General features: G+C 42.6%; 1 pseudogene; it reads left to right on the forward strand.

Moving 5' to 3' along the window:
- Nucleotides 1–9978: 9978 nt before the first annotated feature.
- Nucleotides 9979–11456, forward strand: LOC118664213 (annotated as a pseudogene).
- Nucleotides 11457–11668: the final 212 nt, after the last annotated feature.

Here is an 11668-nt window from a genome sequence, read left to right on the forward strand (position 1 = left end):
GCGGGCGGTTTTCTGTTAGGATGTGTCTGAACCTCCATCCCTGCGTGTGTGGTTTGATGTAATTGGCACGGGGGTGGGCAGAAGCCTTCAGCCAAGCCCTGGCTTGATAAAACCTGTGCAGAAATGCACCTCAGTTTCTTCCTGTGGCCGCAGGCCTCAAAGGAGCCCAGAAACAGAGCACTCCCAGCCCCCGAGGTTCCGCGGAAATACACGGATTTTCCGTTGAAGTTACAGAAGTGTCTCTAGGAAAACAAAAAGGGAAAGGGCAACAACAACCCTGGGCTGGAAAAAATTAAAATGGGCTTTGAGATCCTAAGAGAGAATGCGGCCCAAAGCATGAAGAATTTACCTGCTCCAGTTTGCAGATTCCAAGCCAGAGGTTTCTGTCCTCTAATTATAAGTGTGCCATACTCTCCAGGCAACCAACAGCCTCCACTACCTCCAGCTGCAAGACTCAATACTTTACGGAGCTGCTGGAGCAGTGGTTCTCAACCTTCCGAATGCCGCGACCCTTTAATATAGTTCTTCGTGTTGTGGTGACCCCCAATTTCATTGTTACAAATTGAACATAATTAAAGCGTAGTGATTAATCACAAAAACAACATGTAATTATATATGTGTTTTCCAATGGTCGCCTCGACCGCCAAAGGGGTCGCGACCCACAGGTTGAGAACCGCTGTCCTGGACCGATATATTTTATTGATTTTTTACAGAGAGGAGGGAAGAAGGATAGAGAGCTAGAAACATTGATCAGCTGCCTCCTGCACGCTCCCCACTGGGGATGTGCCTGCAACTAAGATACATGCCCTTGATCGGAATCAAATCTGGGACCCTTCAGTCCACAGGCTGACACTCTATCCACTGAGCCAAACCAGTCAGGGCTGGAGGGATCTCTTAAAAACACAAATGCAGCCAAAACTGGTTGGCTCGGTGGATGGAGCATCAGCCTGCGGACTGAGGGGTCCCGGGTTCGGTCCCGGGTTCGGTTCCGGTGGGGACATGTGCCTTGGTTGCGGGCACATCCCCAGTGGGAGAGTGTGCGGGAGGCGGCTGGTCGATGTTTCTCTCTCATCGATGTTTCTGATTCTCTGTCCCTCTCCCTTCCTCTCTGTGAAGAATCAATAAAAATATATTTTAAAAACACACACACACACACAAATGCAACTGCCCCTGCCCCTTGGCTTCAGCTACACCAAACTCGTTCCTAGCTTGGAAAATGCTAGGTCAACTCGCCTCCTCCTGCCTTTGCTCCTGCGGTTCAGCTGGACTGTCTTCCTCTCTTCTCCATTTGGCTAATGAGATTGAAATGAAAATACTGTAGACACCATAACAATAGAGTGTGCTAATACTTTGCTAGGAGCAAACCCAAAATTAGGGTGTTGTGGGAGCCCATTTGTGGAAAGAACCCCTGACCCCGGCCAAGTGATTCAAAACAGGAAATGAGACCTTGACTAAATCAATACCCTCTACATTGTTGAATAGTGAAAAAAAAAATAAATCTATGACCAGGACAAAATTCAGCAGAGAAAAAATTCCCCTGCCCCAAAGAAAACGTGCACTGCATAGTACCACTCAGAAAACACAAAGTGAACTTCACAGTTCCTTCAGCAAAATCTATCTTCCTTTTTCTCTTTTCTAAAAACAAAACAAAACACTTTTCCCCTCTGGGTATAAAAGCAAAACTTGGAAACATAGGGACCCAAAATAGCCAAAACTATATTGAAAACGAAGAACAAAGTTGAAGAACTCACACTTCCGGATTTTAACACTACAAACACTACACTAATGAAGACAGCGTGTAGTACTGGCATGAGAGTAAACATGTAGGCCAATGGAGTAGAATTGAGACTCCAGAAATATTTCCAGTCAATTGATTTTAAACAACGATGCCAAGACCATTCAAGAGGGAAAGAATTGTCTTTTCAACAAATGGTGCTGCTCTGACAACTGGAGATCCACATGCAAAAGAATGAAATTAGACTCCTCCCTGCCACAACAAAATTTAACCCAAAATGGATCATAGATTTACATGTAAGAGCTAAAACTATAAAACTCTTAGAAGTTTACATGAAAGTAAATCTTTGCTTATATAGAATGCCAAAAGCACCCTATCAAATATAGATAAATTGAACTTCATCAAAATTAACATTTTTAAAATTATAGTTGGTATCATCAAGAAAGTAAAAGGACAACCCAAAAATGGGAGAAAATACTTGCAAATCATATTTCTGATAAGAAGACTTGTATTCAGAATATATAAAGAACTCTTACAATTCAATAAAAACACAACACAATTAAAAAGTGGGCAAAACATCTGAATAGACCAGTGATGGCGAACCTAATGTTGTAATGTACTCCGCGAATCGCAGAAGGATGCCTCAAGAAGTTGAATTAAAGAGTCACATTTATTGCAATCCCGGACTATGAGGGGGCATCTTGCTCTCCCAAATCTCATAGTAATAAGATGGTCGCAAAACCAGACTTATATAGGCAAAGATCACAAAGGTATCGATTACATCCCAAGGTTTGGAATGAGGAACCTGATTTGCAAAAATCAGTTTACAGAAACAGAAGCAGCATGTTATCTAAATTACAGTTTTGGGTCTCTTGGAATTGACAGAAACACATTATCTAGAGCCCTCGGGCCTGCCACGTTAACTGGAGATAATTTATATAATTCAGAAAATCAAAATAACTTTTCTGTTATTTTAGCAAACAAATAAGTACAGAAACCAAACAGCAGGGTTAAAGTTAAACTATAGTTTCTACCTGAGATGATTGCTACCATACTTCACTATGACACGCGTGTCAGAGGTGACACGCGAACTCATTTTTTTGGTTTATTTTTCTTTGTTAAATGGATTTAAATATATAAAATAAATATCAAAAATATAAATCTTTGTTTTACTATGGTTGCAAATATCAAAAAATTTCTATATGTGACACGGCACCAGAGTTAAGTTAGGGTTTTTCAAAATGCTGACACGCTGAGCTCAAAAGGTTCGCCATCACTGGAATAGACATTTCTCCACGGAAGATACACAAATGGCCAAAAACCACATGAAAGGGGATTCATGTTTGTCATTAGAGAAATACAAATCAAAACCACAATGAGATTGTACTTCTCACACACTAGGATGGCTGAAATCAAAGAGAAATAACAGCAAGTGTTGACAAAGATGTGGAGAAATTGGAACCCTCATGCATTGCTACAATGTAAAATGCTGCAGCCACTTTGTGAAATCATTTGGCAGTTCCTCAGAATGCTAAGCAAAGTTACCATATGACTTAACAATTCTGTTCCTAGGTATTTACCCAGAGAATTGAAAACATATGTCCACAAAAAAATTGTATAAGGATGCTCACAGCAGCATTATTCATAATTGCCAAAGAGTGGAAACAAACCAAATCCCATCAACTGATGAATTAATTCATAAAATGTGGAATAGTCGTAATGGAGTATTATTTGGCAATAAAAAGAAATGAAATACTGATACTTGATACAATGTGGTGTTATGGGTTCAATCAGCGAGATAGACCACCGACTCAGAATTTAAATTTAGGAGCCTTTATTAAGCTGGCCAGCTGACTACAGCCGCTTCCCTCCCCCTGTGGGAGCCTCACAGCTTGTAGTGCAGACTAAGGGTCCCGCAAGGCTTTTATGGGCGAGAATTACTGGCAGGGTTAAAAGTTCAGTAGGGAAACAGGGTCCCACCTGGCTGGAGCATATCATAACACTTTGTTTCTTAATACAATTAGTAATTTTCCTCTGCCACGATCCCAGACCCTAATACAATCGGTAACCCTTTGCATGTCGCAGTCCCTCACCCTAGCACAGTGGATGAACCTTGAAGCAGTATCCTGCACCAAAGAAGCGAATGACTCCAGTTACATAAAACATCGAGAATAGGCAAATTTATAGAGATAGAAAGTAAATTAGTGATTGGTTGAGAGAGGGAGTAGGAATGACTGTTAATGGTGACATGGTTTCTTTTGGGATGGTGAAAGTGTCCTGAAATTAGACTGTGGTTAATGGTTGCACAACTCTGTGAATATACAAAAAACCCCAAACACACACACACACACACACACACACACACACACACACACACACACAATCCCATTGAATTGTGTACTTTAAATTGAACACAAAATATTCTCACTGGTATGTGAATTATATCTTAATAAAGCTGTTATTTTTAAAAAGCAACAATACATTTTTATGTTGGAAAATTTAGACAACACCCCAAAAAAGGGTAAAAAAAAAAAAAAAAAGGAAATCACTCATAATCCCATGAACTAGCAATAACTATTGTCAACATTTAAGTGTATTTTTTTCCAGCATTTTATCTATATATTTTTTACATGATAATGCTCATATTGCCTTTATACTTCATGTTCTTTCATAAGCATTTCACAGGCCATTAAAAAATCCTTGTAAATATATAAATAGTAATATCATATTCAATTTTATAGATATGCCAAAATTTAATTATTATATACTCATGTTACTATTCCTTTACTACTGGGTATGTAGGTTATTTCCAATGCCTATGTTTATTTTTTAATTAACAAATGAGAACCCAAATTTTGAAAGCTTTCAATCAGATTCCTATTGAAAACCCTTTTTACTAGGTGTGGGAAGACACCTATTGTCTTCACTAGCAGAGAGGTGTGACCAGGAACCTGGAAGGCTGGTGACCCTTGAAGCCCTGGCAAAGGTCAGGGCTGTGCACCCACTGTTAGTCCAGACAATGGTAGCTGAAGCAAATTCCCCATTTATTATTATGTAAGTCTTTGCTGATGGGCTAGTCTGCCTGTTACTGGAAATTGCCTGCCTAAGGGCTATGGGTGTATCTCAACCCAATAAAAGGTTGGTGAGGTCTGTGCACCAGTGGAAGTCTTTCCCCTTGAGTTGGACTTGCCCGCCTGGCCCCCCAATATTTCCAAATTATTATTTCTTGTCTTGTCTCTTTCATTTGCGTGCGGCCCTCTTCCAGATCCTGAACCCTGAACCACGCAGGATGTGGGGGGAAATTTTACACAACTAGTTCCCACAATAAAAGAAATCCAAGCTTTAATCCACTTCTCCCACATGTAATATGTTGTAGTATTTCATATTTGCAAAGAGAAATTTGAAACCATAAAAACCAAATATGTAGGCTCACCTCCTATTAAGTGATCTTATCATCAACCAGTTACCTTCTGGCCTCTTACAATCAGCACAGTCATGGCAGCCTATCAACACTTCCTAACCCCTATGTGTGGGAGCAATTAGAGTGTTCCCCAAGTGCAACAGGCCACAACCTGAGTGACACCACACCAAGCCTCTCTGGGAAGAGCCCTCAGGCTCCTAGCCTGTGTTTGGGCCCCTCCAAGCTCCTGTAGCCCCCAGATTTCCCTTCACCATAGCTCCTCTCACATTTCATAACAGTCTGTTTAGGAATTGGTATTCCAGCCCCTGTCTCATTCTACCTCTGTATCGCATGTCCCTCACTTGGACTTGACACAGAATTTGTGCTCAGGGAATACTTATAGAGCAATAATAATCCTATCTAATAAAAGAGAAACATGGTAATTAGCTGTAACTTTGCTACCCTTCCCATTGGCTAATCAGCGAGATATGCAAATTAACTGCCAACCAAGATGGCGGCCGGCAGCCAGGCAGCTGACGCGAACATGGAGGCTTGCTTGCTCCAGTGACAGAGGAAGCCAGGTTCCCCGCTTGCCTGCTGGGCTCTGAGCTGCTCTCTAAGAAACATTGTTACAAATATAGAAGCTAAACAAAACCCAGAAACCTGCTTTCAGCCGGCCAGGATCTCAGAGCTAGAGTTGCAACAAAGTTTCAAATACAGAAGGTAAACAAAGTCCAGAAACCTGCTTTCAGCAGCCGAGGTCTCAGAGCTGGAGCCGAGCCTCAGAGCTAAAGACGGCTCTCAGCTCCAGTGACAGCCATAGACGGTAAATAAAATCCCAGAATAAAAAAGAAAAAAGAAATAAAAGAGAGGTTGGGAGCTTCAGTCACCCACCAGCCTGAAAACGGCCCTTAGCCCCTCACCCAGACTGGCCAGGCACCCCAGTGGGGACCCCCACCCTGAAGGGGGTGTGACCAGCTGCAAACAGCCATCATCCCCTCATCCAGGCTAGCCAGGCACCCAAGCGGGACCCCCACCCTGATCCAGGACACCCCTAAGGGCAAACCAGCCAGCCCCCACCCGTGCACCAGGCCTCTATCCTATATAGTAAAAGAGTAATATGCCTTTTACAGCTCCCCAACCCCCTGATCGGCCCTGCTCTGTGTGTGACAGGGTGGAGCCGCAACCACCCCATCGGCCCTGCCTTGAGTGTGACGGGGATGGTGTTCCAACCCCCCAATCGGCCCTACCCTGAGCGTGACTTAGGGTGGCATTGCAACTTCCTGATCTGCCCTGCTCTGTGCATGGCAGGGGGATCTCCCCAACCCCCTGATCGGCCCTGCTCTGTGGGTGACAGGAGGGAGCTCCCCAACCTCCTGATCAACCCTGCTCTGTGTGTGACAGTATATGGAGCCCCAACCCCCCTGATGGGCCCTGCTCTGTGTGTGACAGGGGGCAGCACCCCAACCCCCTGATCAGCTGGCTCTGTATGTGACAGAGGTGGTGCCACAACCCCCTGATCTGCCCTGCTCTGTGCGTGACAGGGGGTGGCACCTCAACCTCCCCATCGACTCTGCCTTGAGTGTGACAGGGGGTGGCACCCCAACCCCCCAATCGGCCCTACCCTGAGCGTGACTGAGGGTGGCATCACAACCTCCTGATCCGCCCTGCTCTGTGCATGACAGGGGGCGGTGCCCCAACTCCCCAATCGGCCCTGCTCTGAGCCCGACCAGGGGCTGCGGGGCAGGCACCTAGGGATTGGGCCTGCCCTCTGCCACCCGGGACTGGGCCTAAGCCAGCAGGTCGTTATCTCCCGAGGGGTCCCAGACTGCGAGAGGACACAAGTGGGGCTGAGGGACTGCCCCCCCCCCCCGCCAGTGCACAAATTTTTGTGCACCGGGCCTCTAGTAATAATAATAATAGGTAACATTCATTGAACATTTACCATGGCCAGGCCCTGTTCTGGGTTCTTTATATTTGTTAACTCAGTTAAATTTTACATTCCTATGAGGTAGACACTATTCTTTCTCCCATTTCATGGCAAGGGGCATTAAAGTACAAAGAGGGAAAGTTACTCACCTGAATGTATATAAGTAGTTAGTAGGAGAGCCACGATTTGAATTCAGGCAATCTACTTTCAGAGCATAGCTGCTCAACATCTACATCAAGAAAAATTGCTAATGAATTTATAAGATACCAACAATGAAGCCTAACTGAAAATTTTACAGGAATAGAGGGAGGAACCATGAGGGCAAGCTCCGTGAGTACAGGAACCATGTGACACTACTGTACTCCCAACATACAGCTTGGCTGGTACAGATAAAGTCCTCAATGAATACATGAATGAGTGATATAAAAAGGCAGAGTGAGAAAAAGTACAAGAGGAGAACAATTTTTAAAATGTTATTACACTTGTTACTTAACTTTCTCAGTTTAATATAAGAAGCAGTACATATTCATATGGAAAATTAAAAAATATACAGTTTTATTATGAAATATATAACATATAAATATATATAATATATAAAAATAATATATATCTAAAATATCAAGAATAATAATGAAATGAATCCTGATATAGCCACCACCCAGCTTAATCAAACTTGACTGATACCTTAAACACCAATCTCATCCCTTCCCTCCCTCCAGAAGCAGTCACCTTCCTGAATTTTGTTTTTATCATTTCTTTACCTTTCTATATACTTTTATCACATGAATGTATTCCTTAACATAGATTTTGCATGCTTTTTGCATTTATATAAGTGGACTCATAAGGTAAGTATTCTTCTGAGTCTTGCTTTTTTTTTTTTAGCTCAACATTATACTTTTAAGATTCAATCCATGTTGCTGCATAAAACTATAGTTTCTTCATTTTTACTCTTTCATAATGTCTCCTATTGTATGACAATACCACAACGTATTAATCCATTTTCCTGAAGTGGATATAGTTTTGAACTGTTGCTATTTTAACCAATGCTACCCGGAACATTCATTTTTACCAGTCTGTTAACCGTGTGCATATTACCCACGAATGGAAGAATCTGCATATTTTCAAATGTATGAGATAATGCTAAATAGTTTTCTAAAGTGTTTTTACCGGTTTACATTTGCAAATAAAATTATGCTTCACAATATAAAATGTATTTGTACAACAAAAATATAATTCACAATAAAACATACACAAAGAATCACCTGAAATATTATCTCTCAGAGGTAGCCACTAATAATATTTTGATGTATAACTGTCCAAACATGTTTCTCTGTGTGTATTTTATTAAAATAGAATTAAACAGAGTTTAAAATGCTGATTACTTTGTATTTCCCTGTTTTTACTTACTATACATGATAAGCATTAAAGAATAAATGTTTTATGCACCTGTTGATGCTTACAGAAACATTATAAGGTAATCATCACTCCCAACCCCAGAGCTTGAGATTCAGCTGCCACCTCTGTAGCTGGGCCCGAAGCACACTCTTCAGGCACTTAGTGCTTCTGTCTCCTTGCTCCCTAGCACCTTGTGCATTTCCCACATTCTGCCCCCTGTCTACTGACCAGAGTGTACCCACAAGGCAACTCTGACTTCCTGGAGAAAAAGAATCACCCATTTCCATCTCTACATTCCCAGTGCCCGCACTGGGCCTTGCATATAGGCAAATCCATAGACATTTCTCTGATAAGTAACAAATCCACTTTATGAAGCAATCTGGCATAGCAGTTAAGGGTATCAGCTCTGATAGCTATTGGGCAAGAAAACCTCATAATAAACTGGGTTTTGGGTGTTAACCTCTCGCAGCCTCAATTTTCCCATCTCTAAAATGGGGAAGCAGTAGTACCCACTTCTGTATGGATTAAATGAAAAAATTAGTTGCAAAATACAGTACCTGGTATCATGGTATTATTGTCACTTGGAATAGAGGAAAAGGACTCCTGGATGAAGCACAGGAAATCATGGTGTCCACCATGCTCAGTGGAGATGGTGCGGAATATTTGAGCCTGATTTTCCCACCAGCTATGTTTTCTAAACTAAAATGAACCTTGGATTACAGAAAACAAAAGGTCAATTTCACACTTCCTGGGATAGATAGCTTCCTTGGTCCCTAGTCTCCCAGCATTTCCCTCAAGCCCTCCCCTGCTCCCCATACCCTAGCCTAGCCACAAGCATCTGCTGCCTTGGCTTCTGAATTAATCTAGACAAAAGAAGAGGACAAAACAGACACATTTCAAGGATCAAAATGAAATGTAACAGTCACTTATAACAGCTAACACACAATATTTACGCTATTCCTGACACTGTTCTGAGTACTCTTCAGTATTACCTTTTACAATCTAACAGCCCTGTGCATGAGGGCTGCCAAAGTTGAAACTCACATGAAGAGATTGCACCCTGCTAATAAGCAGTTGAGTGGAGGCTGGAATCCAGGAACTCTGGTACCAGAAGCCACATTCTTAACTATTGTCCTAAGCTGTCCCTGCGTGAGCTCAGAAGAAGGGGCTGTGCAGGACAGAGAGGACTGTGGGTCAACACTGGGTTTGCTTTCTCTCTACACCTGAAGTATCTATAGATACAAAAGGCTAATATGCAACATGTCCCCTCAGGTGTTTGACCCAGAGACCGGGAGTTCGATTACTCACTGTGACGCGTGCTGACCACCGGGGGCAGCACGGAATGAAGGAAGGCCCTGGCCAGCAGCCAAAAGGCCTGATCATCCCTGATTGCTGGCCAGGCCTAGGAACCCTACCTGTGCATGAATTTCGTGCACCAGGCCTCTAGTAGGACATAAGGCTTAAGAGATCTGCAAGGACAATACCATTAGGGACCTCAGAGACGTTAAGGAGATCAACATGGGTACATTTGCAGAGGGGAAGATAGATTGATTGAATTAAGAAGGACTGAAGCCATGAGGCTCCTGAAGAAACTTGCAATGATATTGTTAGTAGAAGTAGTAATGGAAAGGAGGAGACAAAGTTACAGATGTTTAGAGGGTAGAATCAATAGGATTTGGAAAGAGATTGGGGAAGGAATTAAAGGTAAAGAGGAGGTGGACCAGGTTTCCAGCCATTCCCAGCTGCTGGAAGACCAGGAAATTAATCTGGCTATAGTGGGTGGACAGAAATAGGCAGTCAGAGGAGGAGGCAGAGAAAGCATTATTGAGCAAGAAAACAGCTTGGAGGAGCTTGAAAGGGAAGAGAAATGTGGGCAGAATGAGGCATTTGGAGTAGCTGATGACTGTGTGTGGAGAGAAGGGGGAGAGGCAAGGACAGTTATCAGGGACCTAGGATGGAAAGATCAGGGCCTAATATGTTATGACAAGTATTTGGGCTTTATCTTAGAGAAAATAAAAGTGTTCACAAAAGGAATGACATGTTTCCATGTATTAAGGGAAATAGATTTTGGCTTTTTTTTTTTTTTTTTTTTTTTTTTGTAGGGAGTAGGATGGAGAGGAGAGAGGAATCAGGAAAATTGCCAGGCATATACTCTTGGCAAAAGATAGGACAGTTACAGGGATATAAATCATAGCACAGGGAATATAGTCAATAATATTGTAATAACTATATATAATGTCAAATGGGTACTAAACTTACCTGGGTGATCACTTTGTAAGTTATATAAATAATCACTATGTTGTATACCTGCAACAAATATAATATTGTATGCCCGTTATAATTAACAAATTAAAAAATCAGATATAAAAAGTAATTTAGAGTGTTATGGTCTCTCCCTAAAGCTTTCCTGGGGGTCTGCTGCTTAGGTCCTGTGGCTTGGCCTGCCCCATGTGGCAGCAACACGGAGGAATTTGACTCCAAAGACTTCTCCACCTCCAAGGGAAGAGAAAACAAGGTGGCCTCTCCTTAGAAGAAGAGGAAGAGGAGGAATTCAATGGGGAATCTGGAGGAAGCAGCAGTGAGGAGGAAGACAGGGCCGCAGAGGAGGAAGAAGGCACTGGGTCGGAGGATGCAAGGAAGAGGAAGGAGGACGAACTGTGGACGAACTTCCTCAATGACGTGGGACCAAAATCAAAAGTGTCCCCAAGTCCACACAGTAGAAAACGAGAGGAGACTAAAGAGATGAGTTCAAATAAACTGTTGGTCAAAGCAGAAGAACTAGAGAAACCGAAAAAGTTAAAATCACCAAGGTGTTTGATTTTGCTGGTGAAGAAGTTCGGGTGACTAAGGCAGTGGATGCTACATCTGAAGAGGCCAAATCCTTCTTCAGGCAAAATGAGAAAGAAAAACCACAGGCTAATGTCCCTTCAACTTTGCCATCACTCCTTGCCCGATCAGGGTGGCAGAGGTTATGTAGTAGCTACATAGAAGCCTAAGAAGGGAAAGGATTGAGTGCTGCTACCACAGTGGAAATGATAGAAACACAGACGAACACAGCTGTGGAAGGACCAGAGGACTGTGAACAGAGCTCTCCAGGCCAGGCCCCGAACTTTTTATTTTATTTTAATATATTTTATTGATTTTTTACAGAGAGGAAGGGAGGGGGATAGAGAGTCAGAAACATTGATGAGAGAGAAACATCGATCAG

Source organism: Myotis myotis, unplaced genomic scaffold (genome assembly GCF_014108235.1).
Source record: "Myotis myotis isolate mMyoMyo1 unplaced genomic scaffold, mMyoMyo1.p scaffold_m19_p_10, whole genome shotgun sequence".
In the NCBI taxonomy this organism is placed as follows: domain Eukaryota; kingdom Metazoa; phylum Chordata; class Mammalia; order Chiroptera; family Vespertilionidae; genus Myotis; species Myotis myotis.